Below are 19,954 nucleotides of genomic sequence, written 5' to 3' on the forward strand. Positions count from 1 at the left end.
ATAAATAGTGTGTACGTACTAATATTTTCTGTCCAACGTGAAAGTCTCGGCGTCTACAAACCTGTTTTTGCTGTCTTCTCCGGCGCTCGGCGGCACGTTTGATGTTGTTCAGCGCAATGTCAATTATTTCGTGGTGTCTTAGTCGACGACATTTAGGGAAGTTGACTAATTCTTTAATTTTGTTTGGTGGCTCAACGTTTTTCAGTATAACAGATGGAGATAGCATAGTGGATTCATTTGGAATGGAATTAATTACATCTTGGAATGAGAGTATGTGTGTATCCCAATCAATATGTCTTTTGTGGCAGTATATTCTACACAGTTTACCAATTTCTTTCATTAATCGTTCACAGGGGTTCGAAGAAGCGTGGTACTTGGATATATAGATCGGAGAAATGTTTCTGGCTCGTAACATGCGTGTCCATACGCTACTACGAAATTGAGATCCATTGTCAGAAATTACTTTCATTACATGCCCTACATGAAATAGAAAATGTTTTACAAATGCTTTCGAAACAGTTTTAGCAGTAGCTTTACGTAACGGAGTGAAAGTAACAAATTTTGAAATGAGTTCAACAGCGACAAAGATGTAGCAAAAACCTCTGTTAGTTCTCGGAATCGGACCAAAAATATCTACTGCGGCCATGTGTCTTAATTTAACAGGTATAATGGGATATAATGGAGGAATATGTGAAGTGGTGTCTGATTTAGCTTTCTGGCAAATTTTACAAGACGCTAAAACTCGTCGTATACGTTTCTCCATGTTGGTAAAATAACAGTTCTGTCTCAGTATAAGAAAACATTTTCGTGCTCCGTAATGTGTGTAACTTAAATGAGTGTACCAGATTAATTTGTTGACCAGTTCGTCAGGAATGCATAATAACCAATTGTTGCTGTCAGGATGAGAGCGGCGAAACAGAATGTCATTGCGTACAGTGTAGTGGTTCCTAATCGTAACATTTTTCCTATCTTGCCAAAGGTGTTTAATTTCTTTCCACGCAATGTCTTTATTTTGCTCCTTTGCTATGTCCTGTAATGACGATGAAATAAAATTTTCAAATGCGACTTGCTGAATGTACATGACACTGAAATTTGTTTTGCAGAAGTTGGTTGCTACGTCTTGCTGATTGTTGCCGAGAGAACGCGATAGTGCGTCTGCTATAACATTTTGTGTGCCGGGAATGTGAACAATCGTAAAATTAAATTCTTGCAAATAAAGTTTCCATCTGCTTAACCTGTCGTGAGTGAATTTAGCCGAAAGTAAAAATTGTATTGCTCTGTGGTCTGTGTAGACGGTGGTGTGTCTGCCATAAAGATACTGCCTAAATCTCGTAAAAGCCCATACAACACATAATGTTTCAAGTTCTGTGACGGAATAATTTCGTTCAGCAGGTGACAGAATGCGGCTTGCAAATGCGATGTTTTTAATTACTATAGAACCATCTTCTTCAATTTCCTGGAAAATATGTACGCCTAAAGCGGTGTTGGAACTGTCGGTAGCAATGGAAAAATTTCTAGTAAGATCTGGGTGCGATAATAGTGGTGCATTCAACAGAGCATGTTTCAGGTTCATGAATTCAGAGTGTGCTTGCTTATCCCAAGACCAAATTGTGTTTTTACCTGTTAATTGGCATAATCTGGGTGTGTCTAAAGCAGAGTGATGAATAAATTTACGAAAAAAGTTAATTAAGCCCAAAAAACTGCGTAATTGCTTCTTTGTCGTCGGAACAGTAATATCACGTAGAGCTTGAAGTTTTTCTGGATCAGGTGCAATGCCTTCTGCTGAAATTACGTGTCCAAGAAATTTTATAGAAGTTTTGCCAAAGTGCGATTTACTAAGATTAACTGTAAGTCCTTGTGCATGAAAAGTTTGTAACAGTTGTTCAAGAATCAGATTGTGTTCAGACCAGTTAGCTTCTGCGATAAGAATGTCGTCTACATACGTCGTAATTCTGTCCTTAATGCAAACGTGTGTCGGATGGCGTCAAAATTAATAACATTTTCGTGAAGAAGATTCTGCGTGTCAAAATTATTGCTTACGTTATTGGAATATGAAACCTGTACTGTGTCTGGTCAAATTCTGTCGTACGTGCTATTATTTACGCGAGGATGCTGTGGCATTTCGACTATTTGAACTGCTCTGTTATTTCTTACTGACGTATTACGCTATCGATGACACCTATTGTCTGTTTCATTCATGATTATTTGTTGTTGCTGATGTTGTTGCTGCTCATAAGATCGACTGTTATTAAATGTACGCTGAAAATTGTGCTCATCATTTTTACGTCTGTCATGATAGTAATTTCTATACGGCGCATTGCGATACGAGTTGAAATAGTGTGTTGTCTGTACGTAGTTGTTTCTTTGCTGCCATGCGTTACTATTTGTTGGAGCTGGGACTATACGTGCACGCGGCGTAACATTAAAAGTTTGGTTGACCTTGTAGACTGCATTGTTGGTTAGGTATGCTAAGCGGTTGACTTTCATGCTATTGTATTGAAAAACATCTATTGTTACAAAAATGTGGTCCTGTTACTAATAATTTTACACATACTGATGATTACGATTTTATCTGTAATTAAAATTACGCTGGTTTTGGAGTGCCTAAAGAATGTTGTCACTTTCCATAAAAATTTGTCTTATCGGGTTTTCATTACATATTCTTAATTCTAGATAGAGCAATAGTTAAAGAGCTATTTTAGATAGATATAAAGGATAGTAGAAGAAAAGGCAGCAGTGCAGAAAACTAAAGATGAAACAGCACTACTACAGCTCGGGGCCCTATGCTCGCTACGGCACATATTCATTAAAGCGTAATGAATCCCCTGAGGTCATTTACGCACTGCAAATAAATTTTAGCTTTTGCGTTGCAAGCAATAGCGGAAAAATTCCAAAAGTAAATAGTTGTATCCATGTTAATTCAAGTTTCCTTATTACGGGCAATGCTGATGAAAATACAAAAATAAATTGTCGCATCTGGTTCAAAGCTAGCTTTTGCATTACAGGTAATAGCGGTGAATGTACAAAGATGAATTGTCGTATACAGTGCAAAGCGTGTACCTGTACGCTGTCATTATTAAGTTCTTTACATTTTCTTACAAATGCAAATTGCTCGAAATCTACGTTCTCGTCACTCGGTTTGATAACACGTTCAGGTTTGTGTGTGAATCTGTTCGTCTGTGTCATTTCGGATTTCAAGTTGCGTAGCTTTTCATATTTTAAGTCGCGTGGCTTTTCGGATTTTACTTCGCGTAGTCTCTGTAAATTATTCACATTATACACGCTGCGTGTGTCAGACAAATGTTCGCAACGTGGCGGGTTCTGTGACATATTGGTGACTGAAATAATTGTTAATTCTGTTACTTTAATACTTTCGTCAATTTGGTTGTTCTGACGTTCACTTTTATTAACAATTTCCGTATTCTGAGTGTGTGAAACTTCCACTGACTCTAAATTAACTTCGTCGCGAATTTGTACTGCGTTTTTAGGGCATTCTTCAGTGACTGCATTAATTTCGTGTATCTGTGATTCTGTTGTGCCTACACGTGTACTACTTAATTCTTGTGCAACAGTGCCAACTTCATTATTACTGTTATTAGCACAAGCCTTAGTATCCTCACGTAATTGTATTTTAGTGTCCTGACATTGTATGGTAACAGCTGTAATCTGTTCGCTAGCTTGTTTGTTCTGTTCATTAAGGTTATCGTGTTTTTCTCTCGGCTGTTTAATACTTTCAGAAAATTGTTTGTTCCGTTCTCTAAATTGTTTGTTTTCTTCTTCCAGTCGTTTGTTCTGCTCATCAAGTTTTTTATTAAGTTGTTTATACTGCTCACTAAGTTGTCTAAAATTTTCATCAATTTTATTAAATTTTTTGTCCTGTTCACTAAATTGTTGTTTGAGATTTTCTTCATTTTTATTAAATTTTTCATTAAACTGTTTGAAATTTTGCCGCAAAAATGCCATAATTAGATCCGATTCAAGATTAGCATTTCTATTCTCTGTGCTGTTCAATAGTGGATCTGGAACTTTCTCGCTTACTGTAACCATTTGGTTATTCTGAGATTTAGAAAAAAGTTTGTCAGTCGGATGTACACTGTCAGACATTATTTCGGAATTAAATAAATCCGTCCTACTTTCAGTACACTGTTCATTTTCACTAGACAAATTTGTCTGTACGTTACTTGAATTTTCCAAATCGGGTGTGTTAAGCTCGGCAGCGCTCATTACAATAGAGCGTTCTGCGTCATCAATTGTCGTCCAATTAACAGACGAGACAATTGAGTTCGTTTGTTCATTATCAGGGTAAAAGTCATCACTAGTGGTTGTAATGCACTGATTGTTAGGGAACGCAGGATTGTCATCATTACACTGCGTGTCACATGTCCTATCGGTGAAGTCGTTTGAGCCGGTAATTTCGTTCGTAATACCTCGCGACACACTATTCACAGTCTTTCGCGGCATTTTCACAATAGTCACAAATATTCACAAAACAATAAGCACAAATGCAAAAACAACACACAAATACAACAGAGCAACGAATTGCCGTTGACCTGTAGAAAGAAAGTCACAAAATTAGTAAAAGCGTTGCGCCAAATCCTAATTATATCTAAGCAAACAAGAGCAGATATCTGACTGTTGTTCAAAAGACTCTCAACGAAATTCGATCCTGGACTGGGTGTCGCCAAGTGTAACCTCCCCACCGTAATTTTAAAGGGAAATAAACATGACAATACTTAATAGAAATGGGAGCCGAGTGTAACCTCCCCACAAAAATTTGAAAGAAAGAAATACGACAATATTTAATTATGAATGCTAATGGACATTGCTCTAAGCGTAACCTGCCCACAATGAAATGTACTGACAATGGCAACAAAAATGTGAAATTCGCAATCTGACTCAAATATAAGTTCTTCAAAAAAAATTAAAGTCCATTCAGGGACAAGAAAATTCAATTAGACCGGAATATCGGTCTTTGGCCCTGTGCAAAACAATCGGAATTAAAGTCTTACCTCAGAATAAATGGATGTCACATTTCTGCTCTTATCTTTCCGCACGGCTTGGAGGAACTGCATTGCAAATCATAATATTCCTTTTTTTTTGATTTTACTGAAATTTTTCTTTAACGGAAGTGGAATGAAAGGGGAAGTGCAATTAAATCTTTAGTTCAATAAACAATAAAATTTAAAAAAAAAATGCTTTTGAAATCAAAATTATTATTGGGGCATTTGTTGGAAATTAATTACAATAAACAAATTTTTTCATTATCTAATGATTATATTAATTAACAGTATACCTCATTCAGTAGCTTGACCAGTGTTGTCGCCAGACCACATCACGCAATCCCACTGGACTGCTACCACTGACCGACCGCTCTGCATGACGACTACTAGCGTACTGCACGCGACGACTACTGACAGAGTACTGCTCTCAACTAGACAGAGCTACAGACTCGCAACGACTGACTGACAGACTGAGAACCGCTCGCAACACTCGCGCGGTCAAGCGCATACTCTCTGGTCACAGATGCTACAATGCCTCGCCATCGCTGCTATGTTACATACGTGTTTCAATTCCCAAACTTTTTCTGATGGTATTTTTCTCGAAAGTAGCCCTGCAAGAAAGCAAAAGGTGGACGATAACCGGCCTAGACAAGAAGAGGAGGTTTTGAAATGTGGTGCTATGGAAGATTCCTGAAGACTGGATGGGTATATAGAATAACAAATGAAGAGGTCCTGAAACGAATTAGGGAGAAAAAAATTTATACCAAACCTTCACAAAAAGAAGGCATCAGTTGATTGGACACAACCTGAGGTATCAAGGACTTGCCAACCTGACGACACAAGAAAATATTGGTGACAAAATTTGTAGTGGAATATATTGGTTGAATACTGTAACCAGGTTCAAATGATGTACGTTGCGATAGTTATGCAGAGATGAAGACGCTTTGACAGGATAGAGTAGCCTGGAGAGCTGCATGAAACAGTCTCCGGACTGGAGACTACAACAGCGGAAACCATATTCCGTAAGCCGGTGGTGGATACTTCTCCTATCACTCTCTCCCTCCTTCCCTGTTCCGTCAGAGAACGGTGCGTGTGAAGAACGGTTGTAGGTAAACTTCTGTACTGTTTTAATATCTCTGATTTTGTCGTCCAGTGAAGCAAAAAAAAAAAAAAAAAAAGTGTCTTCGTAGGACATCTCTCTCTCTCCCTTATAGTAACTCTACTTGGGACGGATTCCAGATTGATGAGTAAGAATCAGTCGAACAAGCAACTTCTTTCGTGGATCTATATCTGCATATATTTGTGCATGCATAAATACATAATCCGCAAGTCACCATCGGCACATGATGGAGGGTACCTTGTCACACTGCTGGTCGTATTTCGTTTATCATTTTCATTCTTTATACGTCGTCGTTTTTGTAGTGTAGCTTAATGTTTCCTTCACCTCCATAGTCGCGTATTTTTGAAAATTGCAACGTGAGCTCTTGTATTCTTATTTCCTTTTCTGCTAGTGTACAGTGATAACCATACAGTTATCTTATGTAAATCATTTTTCAATTCGTTTTGGTCATCTGATGACTTTACAAGACGGTAAATGACAGCATCATCTGCAAACAATCTAAGACGGGTACTCAGATTGTCTCCTATGTCGTTAATATAGATCGGGAACAATAGAGGGCCTACAACACTTTCTTGGGGAACGTCGGATATTATTTCTGTTTTACTCGATGACTTTCCGTCTATTACTAAGAACTTTGACTTTTCTGACGGGAAATCACGAATCCAGTCGCACAACTGAGGCGATATTCCATAGGCACATAGTTGAGGAACGGTGTCGAAAGCCTTCTGGAAATCTAAAAATATGGAATCAATTTGACATCCCCTGTCGATAGCACTCATTACTTCATGAATATAAAGAGCTAGTTGCGTTTCGCAAGAACGATATTTTCTGAATCCGTGCTGACTACGTGTCAATAAATCGTTTTCTTCGAGGTACTTCATAATGTTCGAATACAGTATATGTTCCAAAACCCTACTGCAAATCGACGTTAGTGATATGAACCTGTATTTCAACGGATTACTCCTACTTCTCTTTTTGGGTATTTGTGTGACTTGAGCAATTTTCCAGTCTTTAGGTACGGATCTTTCTGTGAGCGAGCGGCTGTTTCGTAATTCGACGCCTCTACCAATGACGCTACGGTGGATTTCCGCATCGGACAACCTTGCATTTTATTTTACGACCTTCTGAAGACTTATTAACGAACGTTTCATTATACTAAATCCTAACGAGGACGCGTTTTAATGAATGTTCAAAGTGCTGATGCCTTAAAACGGCGTACTTTCATAGCACGCATGTTATAACACGAAAATAAAGTTCTTTCACCATCAGCATGTCATTTCCTGTCATTTTATTACAACAAATCGTAGCAATAAGGACGCGTTTTAGAAAGATCCTCAATGTGTTGGTGCTTAGAGCAGAATGTATTCATACAACGTACGTTATGGTGTGAAAACCATCAGATATGGGCTTCAACTGAAAACCACATGTACAATATGGCTTCTCGCATGTTCTGTTTGTGGGGTAGAAAGCGTTCTTGCTTCTTATTGGTTGTACTTTACATGGCACGTTGCCGAGGCATCAAAAGAATTATTTTGTTTCTCACCTGACAAAATGGTTCCGCAACGTGAAATAGCAAAAGTGACGTCACAAACCACGTACAGCTCCACGTCAATGATAGTTAACGCGTCCCGTGTGAGGACAGCTTCATAGTCGCTTGTCGGAATTATTGGCTCTTCTGCCGAGGCACTTCTACATCTACATCTACATCCATACTCCGCAAGCCACCTGACGGTGTGTGGCGGAGGGTACTTTGAGTACCTCTATCGGTTCTCCCTTCTATTCCAGTCTCGTATTGTTCGTGGAAAGAAGGATTGTCGGTATGCTTCTGTGTGGGCTCTAATCTCTCTGATTTTATCCTCATGGTCTCTTCGCGAGATATACGTAGGAGGGAGCAATATACTGCTGGACTCTTCGGTGAAGGTATGTTCTCGAAACTTTAACAAAAGCCCGTACCGAGCTACTGAGCGTCTCTCCTGCAGAGTCTTCCACTGGAGTTTATCTACCATCTCCGTAACGCTTTCGCGATTACTAAATGATCCTGTAACGAAGCACGCTGCTCTCCGTTGAATCTTCTCTATCTCTTCTATCAACCCTATCTGGTACGGATCCCACACCTCTGAGCAGTATTCAAGCAGTGGGCGAACAAGCGTTTTGTAACCTACTTCCTTTGTTTTCGGATTGCATTTCCTTAGGATTCTTCCAATGAATCTCAGTCTGGCATCTGCTTTACCGACGATCAACTTTATATGATCATTCCATTTTAAATCACTCCTAATGCGTACTCCCAGATAATTTATGGAATTAACTGCTTCCAGTTGCTGACCTGATATTTTGTAGCTAAATGATAAGGGATCTATCTCTCTATGTATTCGCAGCACATTACACTTGTCTACATTGGGATTCAATTGCCATTCCCTGCACCATGCGTCAATTCGTTGCAGATCCTCCTGCATTTCAGTACAATTTTGCATTGTTACAACCTCTCGATACACCACAGCATCATCTGCAAAAAGCCTCAGTGAACTTCCGATGTCGTCCACCAGGTCATTTATGTATATTGTGAGCAGCAACGGTCCCATGACACTCCCCTGTGGCACACCTGAAATCACTCTTACTTCGGAAGACTTCTCTCCATTGAGAATGACATGCTGCGTTCTGTTATCTAGGAACTCCTCAATCCAATCACACAATTGGTCTGATAGTCCATATGCTCTTACTTTGTTCATTAAACGACTGTGGGGAACTGTATCGAACGCCTTGCGGAAGTCAAGAAACACGGCACCTACCTGTGAACCCGTGTCTATGGCCCTCTGAGTCTCGTGGATGAATAGCGCGAGCTGGGTTTCACACGACCGTCTTTTTCGAAACCCATGCTGATTTCCAAACTACCCAACAAACGTGAACAGCTGTGACCTTAGTGCCAGCCGCTGTGGCCGTGCGGTTCTAGGCGTTTCAGCCCGGAACCGCGCTGCTGCTACGGCCGCGGTTTATATTACTGTCTCGGGCATGGATGTGTGTGATGTCCTTAGGTTAGTTAGGTTTAAGTAGTTCTAAGTCTAGGGGACTGATGGCCTGAGATGTTCGTCCCATAGTACTTAGAGCCATTTGAACCATTTTTTGACCTTAGGGTCATTATTCCACTGGATCTGACATCTGCTTTTGTTTGATGCACTCGTTCAACTTTCGACTGCTCCATATTCTTACTCTTTCATGTTCTTACTGTAGTTGCCGTTTCCAGTGATTTGTTGCTTACATTGCTGGCGATGAGATTTTACTGAAGCTCCAGACTTGGCGCGGACGTCAATGGGAGATGCTATTAGTAGCAACTCAACTCTGTCTCGAAATCTGACGCAACGTTCGAAGAGATTTCGGTTGTTTGTAAAGTACACCAGCGGCAAGACACAACCAATACCTCCACTGCGCGATACCTGTGGTAATACACTCCTGGAAATGGAAAAAAGAACACATTGACACCGGTGTGTCAGACCCACCATACTTGCTCCGGACACTGCGAGAGGGCTGTACAAGCAATGATCACACGCACGGCACAGCGGACACACCAGGAACCGCGGTGTTGGCCGTCGGATGGCGCTAGCTGCGCAGCATTTGTGCACCGCCGCCGTCAGTGTCAGCCAGTTTGCCGTGGCATACGGAGCTCCATCGCAGTCTTTAACACTGGTAGCATGCCGCGACAGCGTGGACGTGAACCGTATGTGCAGTTGACGGACTTTGAGCAAGGGCGTATAGTGGGCATGCGGGAGGCCGGGTGGACGTACCGCCGAATTGCTTAACACGTGGGGCGTGAGGTCTCCACAGTACATCGATGTTGTCGCCAGTGGTCGGCGGAAGGTGCACGTGCCCGTCGACCTGGGAGCGGACCGCAGCGACGCACGGATGCACGCCAAGACCGTAGGATCCTACGCAGTGCCGTAGGGGACCGCACCACCACTTCCCAGCAAATTAGGGACACTATTGCTCCTGGGGTATCGGCGAGGACCATTCGCAACCGTCTCCATGAAGCTGGGCTACGGTCCCGCACACCGTTAGGCCGTCTTCCGCTCACGACCCAACATCGTGCAGCCCGCCTCCAGTGGTGTCGCGACAGGCGTGAATGGAGGGACGAATGGAGACGTGTCGTCTTCAGCGATGAGAGTCGTTTCTGCCTTGGTGCCAATGATGGTCGTATGCGTGTTTGGCGCCGTGTAGGTGAGCGCCACAATCAGGACTGCATACGACCGAGGCACACAGGGCCAACACCCGGCATCATGGTGTGGGGAGCGATCTCCTACAATGGCCGTACACCACTGGTGATCGTCGAGGGGACACTGAATAGTGCACGGTACATCCAAACCGTCATCTAACCCATCGTTCTACCATTCCTAGACCGGCAAGGGAACTTGCTGTTCCAACAGGACAATGCACGTCCGCATGTATCCCGTGCCACCCAACGTGCTCTAGAAGGTGTAAGTCAACTACCCTGGCCAGCAAGATCTCCGGATCTGTCCCCCATTGAGCATCTTTGGGACTGGATGAAGCGTCGTCTCACGCGGTCTGCACGTCCAGCACGAACGCTGGTCCAACTGAGGCGCCAGGTGGAAATGGCATGGCAAGCCGTTCCACAGGACTACATCCAGCATCTCTACGATCGTCTCCATGGGAGAATAGCAGCCTGCATTGCTGCGAAAGGTGGATATACACTGTACTAGCGCCGACATTGTGCATGCTCTGTTGCCTGTGTCTATGTGCCGGTGGTTCTGTCAGTGTGATCATGTGATGTATCTGACCCCAGGAATGTGTCAATAAAGTTTCCCCTTCCTGGGACAATGAATTCACGGTGTTCGTATTTCAATTTCCAGGAGTGTATTACCGATGACAGCGCCACTAATGCGGAGTTATTAAACGCAGTATACCGAAATTTATTCACCAAAGAAAACGAAATAAATATTCCAGAATCCGAATCGACAACAGCTACCAACATGAGTAACTCAGACGTAGATACACTCAGTGTAGTGAAGCAGCTTAAAGCACTTAATAAAGGAAGTTTTCCACTCCAGAGGGCATACCAATCACGTTTCTTTCAGAGTTCGCGGCTACAACGGCCCCTTATATTAGCAGTCATACACAGCCGCTCGTTTGATGACGGGTGCTTACCAAAAGATTGAGAAGTTGCGCAGGTCGCACCAACTTTCAAGAAAGGAATTGGGAGTAATGCGCTGAATTACATACAGTCCCATATCAATGACGTCGCTTTCCAGTAGGATTTTGGAACATATACTGTATTCGAACATTATGAATTACCTCGAAGGCAATGCTCTATTGACACATAGTGCGGATTCAGAAAATATCGTTCTTGCGAAACACAACTCGTTCTTTATTCATACAAACAGTAATAAATAAACCAGCAACTCCGATTTATTTGAGAGACAACCGGTTTTGGCATCCACTATGCCATCATCGGACCCTATGAACAACGTCAGCTGTTACTATGTTGTTCATAGGGCCTGATGATGGAATCATAGAATAAATCAGAGACAAAAACACACCTGTTGCTTTTTTACACAGTTCCTCACAACAAACTTCTAATCAATCTGCGTGCCTGTTAAGTATCGCTAAGTTGCGCGACTGCGTTCATGATTTCCTATCAGAAAAGTAGTAATTGAGGAAAAATTATCGAGTAAAACAGAAATGATATCCGGCGTTCCCCAGGAAACTGCTATAGGCCCTCTGCGGTTCCTGATCTATATGAACGCTATAGCAGGCAGTCTGAGCAGCCCGAGAACATTTTGCAGATGACGCTGTCATTTGGAACCTAGTAAAGTCATCACAAGATAAAAATCAATTGCAAAATGACTTAGATAAAATATCTGTATGGTGCAAAAAGTAGCAAAAGTCTGTGCCTAAGGAAAAATGTTAAGTCATCACAGGAGTACAAAAAGAAATCCGTTATATTTTGGTTACACAATAAATAACACAAATTTGAAGGCTGTCTGTTGAGCTAAATATCTATGAATTACAATTACGAACAACTTAAATTGGAACTATTACATTTATAATGTTTTGGGGAAGAAAAAAGCAAAGACTGCGTTTTATTGGCAGAACAGAGGTTGCAACAAGTCTAACAAAGAGACTGCCTACACCATTGTTGTCTTCTAGACTACTCCTGTTCTGGTTCGGATCCTTACCGGATAAGATTGGCAGAGGACATTGAAAAAGTCGAAAGAAGGACAGCTAGTTTTGTATTATAGCGAACTAGAGGAGAAAGTGTCACCGGTATGATAAACGAGTTGGGGTGGCAGTCGTTAAAACAGAGGCGTTTTGCGCTGAGGTGAGATCTTTTCACGAAATTTCAGACACCAACTTTCTCCTCAGAATGCGAAAATATTTACTGTCGCAAATCTACGTAGTGTGAAACGATTGTCGTAATACAATAAGAGAAGTAAGAGCTTGTGCAGAAAGATTTATGTGTTAATTTTTCCCGTGCGCTGCTACAGAGTAGGACAGTGAAGAAGTAGTGTCATGGCGTTTACGTCTGAATTGCAGAGATGTACCGGGTGATCCAAAATTTAGTATAAATTTGAAAACTTAATAAACCACGGAATAATGTAGATAGAGAGGTAAAAATTGACACACATGCTTGTAATGACATGGGGTTTTATTAGAACAAAAAAAAAACAAAAGTATTGCTAGACGCGTGAAAGATCTCTTGCGCGCGTCGTTTGGTGATGATCGTGTGCTCAGCCGCCACTTTCGTTATGCTTGGCCTCCCGGGTCCCCAGACCTCAGTCCGTCCGATTGTTGGCTTTGGGGTAACCTGAAGTCGCAAGTGTATCGTGATTGACCGACTTCTCTAGGCATGCTGAAAGACAACATCCGACGCCAATGCCTCACCATAACTCCGGTCATGCTTTACAGTGCTGTTCACAACATTATTCCTCGACTACAGCTATTGTTGAGGAATGATGGTGGACGTATTGAGCGTTCCCTGTAAAGAACATCATCTTTGCTTTGTCTTACTCTGTTATGCCAATTACTGCTATTCTGATCAGATGAAGCGCCATCTGTCGGACATTTTTTGAACTTTTGTATTTTTTTAGTTCTAATAAAACCCCATGTCATTCTAAGCATGTGCGTCAATTTGTACCTCTCTATCTACATTATTCCGTGATTTATTCAGTTTTCAAATTTATACTGACTTTTTGATCACCCGCTTTATATAACTGAGCATAAGTGCATCTATTCGTCTATTTATGCACAATAAGTTATATTTATTTAATTTCAGAGTCGCCTGCAGGCATCTGTATCAATTATTTGTCGTCTGCGGGTACTCTTTAAAATTCGATATGTCGGGGGGGGGGGCCTCATGTTTCAGTTAAAGACTTTCTCCGCTTGTTAGTGATGTAACTGAAGATATAATTGAACAGCAGTGCATCTCTTCGTCTATTTATACACAATGCATTATATTTATTTAAGTTCAGTGTCACCCGCAGGTGCTTACACCAGTTATCGATCCTTTGCAGGTACTAGCTAACAATCGATACGCAAGGTGGAGCCGATGTTTCCTGTAAAGATTCCTCCTGCCTGCTGGTGATCCTTGCCTGCACACTTGCTGCACGGGCAGAAGAAAGCCCAGACGAGTGGCGACTTACTCTGCCGGAGCGCGTGGGCAGGAGGAAATCAAGTGGGCCCCCTGCGGCGGGACGTCCGCGGCTGACGGATCACCCGCAGCCGAGCACTGGATGCTGCACGCTGGACGCTGCAACTGCTGGAATTCCGGTCTCCGGCAGCTGGAGAGCGCCGTAAATCAGCAGCGGGCAGCCGGGGTTTGCTGTCGACGTGACGACAGACGGGCTCGCAGTTTGCTGATAAATGGTTCGCTGGTAGGACGGCGCGCGCGCGCCAGCGTACGCTTGTCGCAAGTGGCTCCTGCCGCAATGGCAGACTCAGTGTTCTTGGCTACTTCGGACATCTGAGAATAAGCCCACAGCCAGGATACCAGTGATAAGATTCTCTGATGACTTTGCTATACTTAAGCGAAGTGAGGAAAGATTGCGAGACCTATTGAATGAAATGAAGAGCCTAATGAGCAGTGTTACGAATTGAGAGGAAACCGAAAAAAATTTAAAGTGACGAATATACTGTGTTACTTTCAGACAAGCGTATCAATCACTAATCCAGAGAACAACAAGTCAAGTAATACGTCTGAGTGAACCGTGAATTACTTTCAAAATCTCTTTCTTAAAGAATTTACGTTATTTACTAGCGATTCATAAACAACATTAACACATTTAATCAGACTATGTGGGCGTGGAAGTAGTTGCCAATGGGTAACTGATGAGACAAATTAAATTTTTTTTCCAATAAATGGAAATTTTATTCCTAAAAGCCTTTTTTTAAACAATTTTAAAATTATAATCATAAAGCACCATGTAAATATGAAGTTACAATTTATTCAGAGGCAGAAATGGCAATTTTTTTTTAAATAGTATGACCTTTTGCGCTGAGAACCTTGCCGCTCCCTTTTAACACAGCCGTAGTCACTACCGCTCACAACAACCTCTGGTGCAAGTCTGCAACACACCAGATTACTTCAAACAAAAAATTTTAACACTCACACAAACACATAAACTATGCACCCCGTAAGAGGGATGGAAATGGTACAAAACACTGACATTAAAAATTATTTGCCACCGAAAGTGCATCTTGTTTTTAAAGAACTCTTATGGTAGAAAGGTGGCAACTTTACATACTAAAATAACCATTTAAATCCATGAAATGCAGTTTTACATAAAATGTATCAACATGCTCTACATTACACATATAACACCTCGCAAGATGATAGGCAAGATACAAACACATTTCAGGAATTCGGCCTTCACACCTTAAGCAATAAATTCGTTAACACCGAATCCGACAAACATGACAGAGGCAGCTATTAACGTACGGCAGACCGACATACAGACGGACACTAACTGCCTAACAAATGCGGACGAGAGACAGACGAGCAAGCCGGGGACGAGAGACTGACCAAGTAAAGAAGTAGAATTTTAACAAGTAAATGAAACAACATATCACGAATCACTTAACTTCTAATAAACTGCGATGTCTGGCGAAGACCTGACGCAGCACCCCCAAAAAGCTCTCCCGATCCATCCGCTGCCAGCCGCTTCAACGGTCGCAGGAAGGCGCGCCGATCTCCCGTCTCACGGCGTCGCAGCTCGCGCCGGCCAGACCGATGTCGTGGGTTGACTCCTGTTGCTCTCGTGTCGACCGCGAAGCCACTACCCCTCGCTATACGGCGCGGCCCACTGGACTCACGTGGCGACCTCACATGCGCCGACGCTCAAGTCGGACAAGTCATCTTGTGTCCCAGTGCGCGACCGACCAACCGATGCCCATTGCCTGGACAAACCCGAGCAAACTGGCGGCCTAACACATGCTAGCACTCCGGACGACAGACAGACACTGACTGCCCCACACTGACCCGGCTGACCAACTGACCAGACTCGCCGCCTAGCGAGCTTATAGCGCCCCTTAAATGCACGTGAACAGGCTACCTTTCCCCCTTTCCCACCAGAGGGAGACACCAAAGCTGCGATATGCACAGCGGCTCCACCGCCAGAAACGGAAGGCGACTGCTTTACATACGCGCTGCGGCGCGCTCTTCAAAACAGCAAATTTTACCGCGGCTCACTGAGTTTAATTGAACACCTTTCTACCACTGGCCGTATTAGAAGCCACAATGAATACCTACCATTATGTGTTTAAATAGATAACGGTGGTTCATTTAACTACTAACTATGATCACTATACACTATCATATTCTGTGTGTCGTCTCACTTACCGTCAAACAACACTTCTACCGACTGTAGTCCGGAATTATGATCACCAGTTGAATCGATCACACACACACAACTTTACGAAACTGTCTGGTGAACAAATCGTCTGCGATGGATGTAGCATTGCGGCTGGACTGTTGGAAGCTAGTGTTGGGTCCTGTGTTGCTCACACGTGAGCAACCAGTTTTAAGTACAGTGTATGGAGATCTACAGGACTTCATCGTCTTTGTTTTGTTCCAAAACATGTTAATTGAGGCAGTTCCAATACTAGAAAGTTACACTTGACTACCACTAGCGCTAATTTCAAAAGTAGCGCGAGGTCGTACTGCCACTGTAAGATCGAAACGCTCGCCCTGTACAGACGGCTTTTCTGTTAGAAGATCGCAGGACGTTGCAATGTAGTCGCGCTTACAGTCCAACTATTACAACCGTGGTTGCTTTGACTTTAGCTTTTGCCATGTTCACAGTAACTTTCAAGATTAATTCTGTGCTCATAACGCTCAAACATACATAAAAATTCGTCTACGTACTCGGTAATAATATTCAACACGATTGCGAGTGAAAATTTAATTAACTCTTAAGTAGTTCTATTACTTATAATCAAAATTCCACATGAAATACGACGCGTGTGATTATGTGTTGCAAACAAATGTAACAAATTAATATGTATTTTTAAGAGGACCTTCCGTTCATTAATATAATAATACTTAAGTGTCAAAACAATATTGGACTTACCCACAAATCCCGTCTTGGAACTAGATCTCTGAGTAGCTTGACTTTCTTTCCTTTTGGAATGTAATATAAATCACACTTAAATGGCATTCCGCCGCGTGCTTCTGAACTTGTAGGACTATATCGCTGCCAGTTCATTTCATGAAACTTACTGAGCCGCGCATTTAATAATTAGGAAATCCAACACCGTCAGGTAAAGGCCTTAAATAAGCAAGACATTTTTATAAAATATTCATACGAGGAGTTCGTGGGGGGCCACATCAAACCAGTCAGAGGACTGTTGACACCCCCCCCCCCCGCCCAAAATGACAATTCAAAGTAAATTATTTTCTTTACTGGTTGTCAGCCTTTACAGTCAGCCATAAACGTAACATCCTGTCGGCAATATAATCCTTGCCTGACTAACTATTGGCAAACTCTTTTTTTGCGATGGTTCAAAGGGTTCACAACACTATGGAACTTAACATCTGATGTCATCAGTCCCCTAGACTTAGAACTACTTAATCCTAACTAGCCTAAGGACATCACGCACAGCCATGCCCGAGGTAGGACTCGAACCTACGACCGTAGCAGCAGCGCGGTTCCAGACTGAAGCGCCTAGAACCGCTCGGCCACAACGGCCGGCTTTCTTTGTGATCAAAACCGTATGTTGCGTAGTATAACCTACCAGTATTTAAGATCCTTATAGTTTTTTATAAAAACTCAAACTGTCTCTGATCTTTTTTTCGTAAATATTTGCTATTTCCGTTGAGACTGTCATCAGCAACTGTATCTTTTTTTTCTTAATGAATAAAAAATTATAAATATGTTATCCTTTTCCAACAAGCGTTAAAGTTTCTAAGCAGAGGGTTAGACTCCTCTGGTTTCTTTTCCTTGTATTTCTGTTCTTCAAATTGATTAATTTCTTTAATTAATCAGTTTCCATTGCTACAGAAGCGGACAGTTGTTGGAATTTCATTTACCAACAAGTCGGGACACTTTCCTGTGCCCTTTGAACAATATTTATTTCACTTTTATATCACAGTCGAAGTTCATATGTTACGAGGACAGGAAACTCCTTAATAAACTGAATGAATATTAATAAAAAAATAAAAAATAAACCACTAAGAGCCACCGCCAATTTAACATAAGCTACATAACTGCTTCAGACGGCTGATCAGTCATGTGGACTAAAGACGCTAATTTTAACCACTCGTAACTTTCTAGTCACAGGAGGTGGGGCAACTGTACAGGTAGTTGCTCAGTAAAAGCGTGGGTTAACATTGAAGGATTGTCGTCACATTGTTGGAGCTGCGAGGATTTATCCCAAAACAGCTGCACTGATTTGCCCTATTTCGCCATTTTCTGACAAATGAGCCGTTGTTGACTTTGGGGAGCAACTAAAACAATTGTTTCGTCGCGAAAGTGAAGCGTAAATGCAGTAGTGTCAACGAATTATTTGGTGATTCTCCTGTTCAAACCTTACACCTCACAGTTTTCAGGTAAAACATCAGAAAAATTGCATAAGTAGTAAAAAAACAGACTTGTCTCATTTTCTCACCGCTGGAGCGACCTGACGGGAAGAATTTTGACGTAATAGAGAATCCTATAATAGCAAGATATCACTATCAGAACCCACGAAACGCGCAAGTAACCCGCTAACTAATTAACTGGGTGTCGAATGATTGAATAATGTTGCATATTGCGTAACACTGCATATTGCATAATAGCTGTCTAGGCTTTGAGTTTGTACTTATGTTTCATGTAGTTAACTTCAACGTGATACCGTGTATCAGTAGGATTCTGCTCCTTTGAAAATGGCTTGATGCTAAAACGTAAGAGCATTGAAGAAATACAGTAAAGAATAATTGTGGTCATGGTTAGTTATAAGGGTTGTATGATTAAGTAGCTTCATAGAACTAGAAGTGCCAGCACGGATACAACATACAAGCATTTCGAATTATACAAACGTGCGCCGGCGGGTAGCAATTTGAGAAAAAAAGGAACTTTTAGCGTAATCTTAATAACTTAATGTACGAAGAATTTAGAAACTTACAAGTTGATGGATGTTTTTGAAAAGAAGGCGGTGTTCCTGAGTGAAGACAGAGCAACAGTCAAGTTACTGATAATATAGATTAACTAACAGAAGGAACTACGTATGAAGGACTCGAGAATATAATAAAATCGCGATAGCCTAAATTAGGTCACATAGTAAACAGCTAAAGGAAGAACAGAATAATAAAGAACTCGTAAAGTAGCACTTTAGGTAAGTAAAACCACAGATATCTTGATAGCAATGGTACTCGAGAAATAAAGGCCATAGAAACTTTTCTAGAATGGTTTCGAGACAGAAATTAACTCTTGGATGTTCTAAGAAATTTTTATTCCTAATAGACCTTATGAACACGCAAAAACTGGCCTGCGGCGAATAAGAAGCTAAAAAAGACGTAATTGTGTGTAAATTAATTTAAAATGCTTGTGCACATGTTACCCGCCATCTTCCATGACGACACTCTCAATTTTGAGAAAAGTAGGAGACCGAAGAACAATCAATAATCGCTTAAGTAATACTCAGTTGAACATGGAAGTTGTGTATGAATTTCTCTCTCTCTCTCTCTCTCTCTCTTTTTCTGTGTGTGTGTGTGTGTGTGTGTGTGTGTGTGTGTGTGTGTGTGTGTGTGTGTGTGGGGTACTCTGAAATTTATGGAACTATTAAATTAAGTTGTGAAGTATATGGGTGGCCATGAGCCACATTTGATCATCTCTCTAGGAAATGCGGAGGAAAGAAACGTAAAAAATCAAGAATCCACAAAAAACAACAAAGGGTTGACAAGTATTTACCTTAATTTTCTTCTTCTATTAATTTTACATAACAAACAAAGGATTAATGAAGTTATTATAAGGATGATTTCAGTTAATTACACGATTAGGTATGCCTGATAACTGCATGTTTCTGTTCTTAATAATGTCAGATGACAATGCAGAAATGATAGTGGCCGGCGTGATGTGACTGTTTGTTTTTCCTTTTGCGAACAGACTAGTTCGACGAGATAGTGCCCGGAAATTAACTTCCTTAAAATGTCATTAGTATGATCATGCGACGTGACCTAATTAGCGTTTGACCAAACAGCAGGTTATACAGCATACATCCATTAATTGCAGAAGTAATGTGACGCAGGGTGTCTTTGAAGCAAGTCACGCGACGCAAATGGGACGAAGTGGGAAACAACTGACTTCAATCTATTCAGTATTAAGATAAACGAAAACCATACCAAGAAATATCCACA

This window comes from Schistocerca piceifrons, chromosome 6 (assembly GCF_021461385.2).
Source record: "Schistocerca piceifrons isolate TAMUIC-IGC-003096 chromosome 6, iqSchPice1.1, whole genome shotgun sequence".
In the NCBI taxonomy this organism is placed as follows: Eukaryota; Metazoa; Arthropoda; class Insecta; order Orthoptera; family Acrididae; genus Schistocerca; species Schistocerca piceifrons.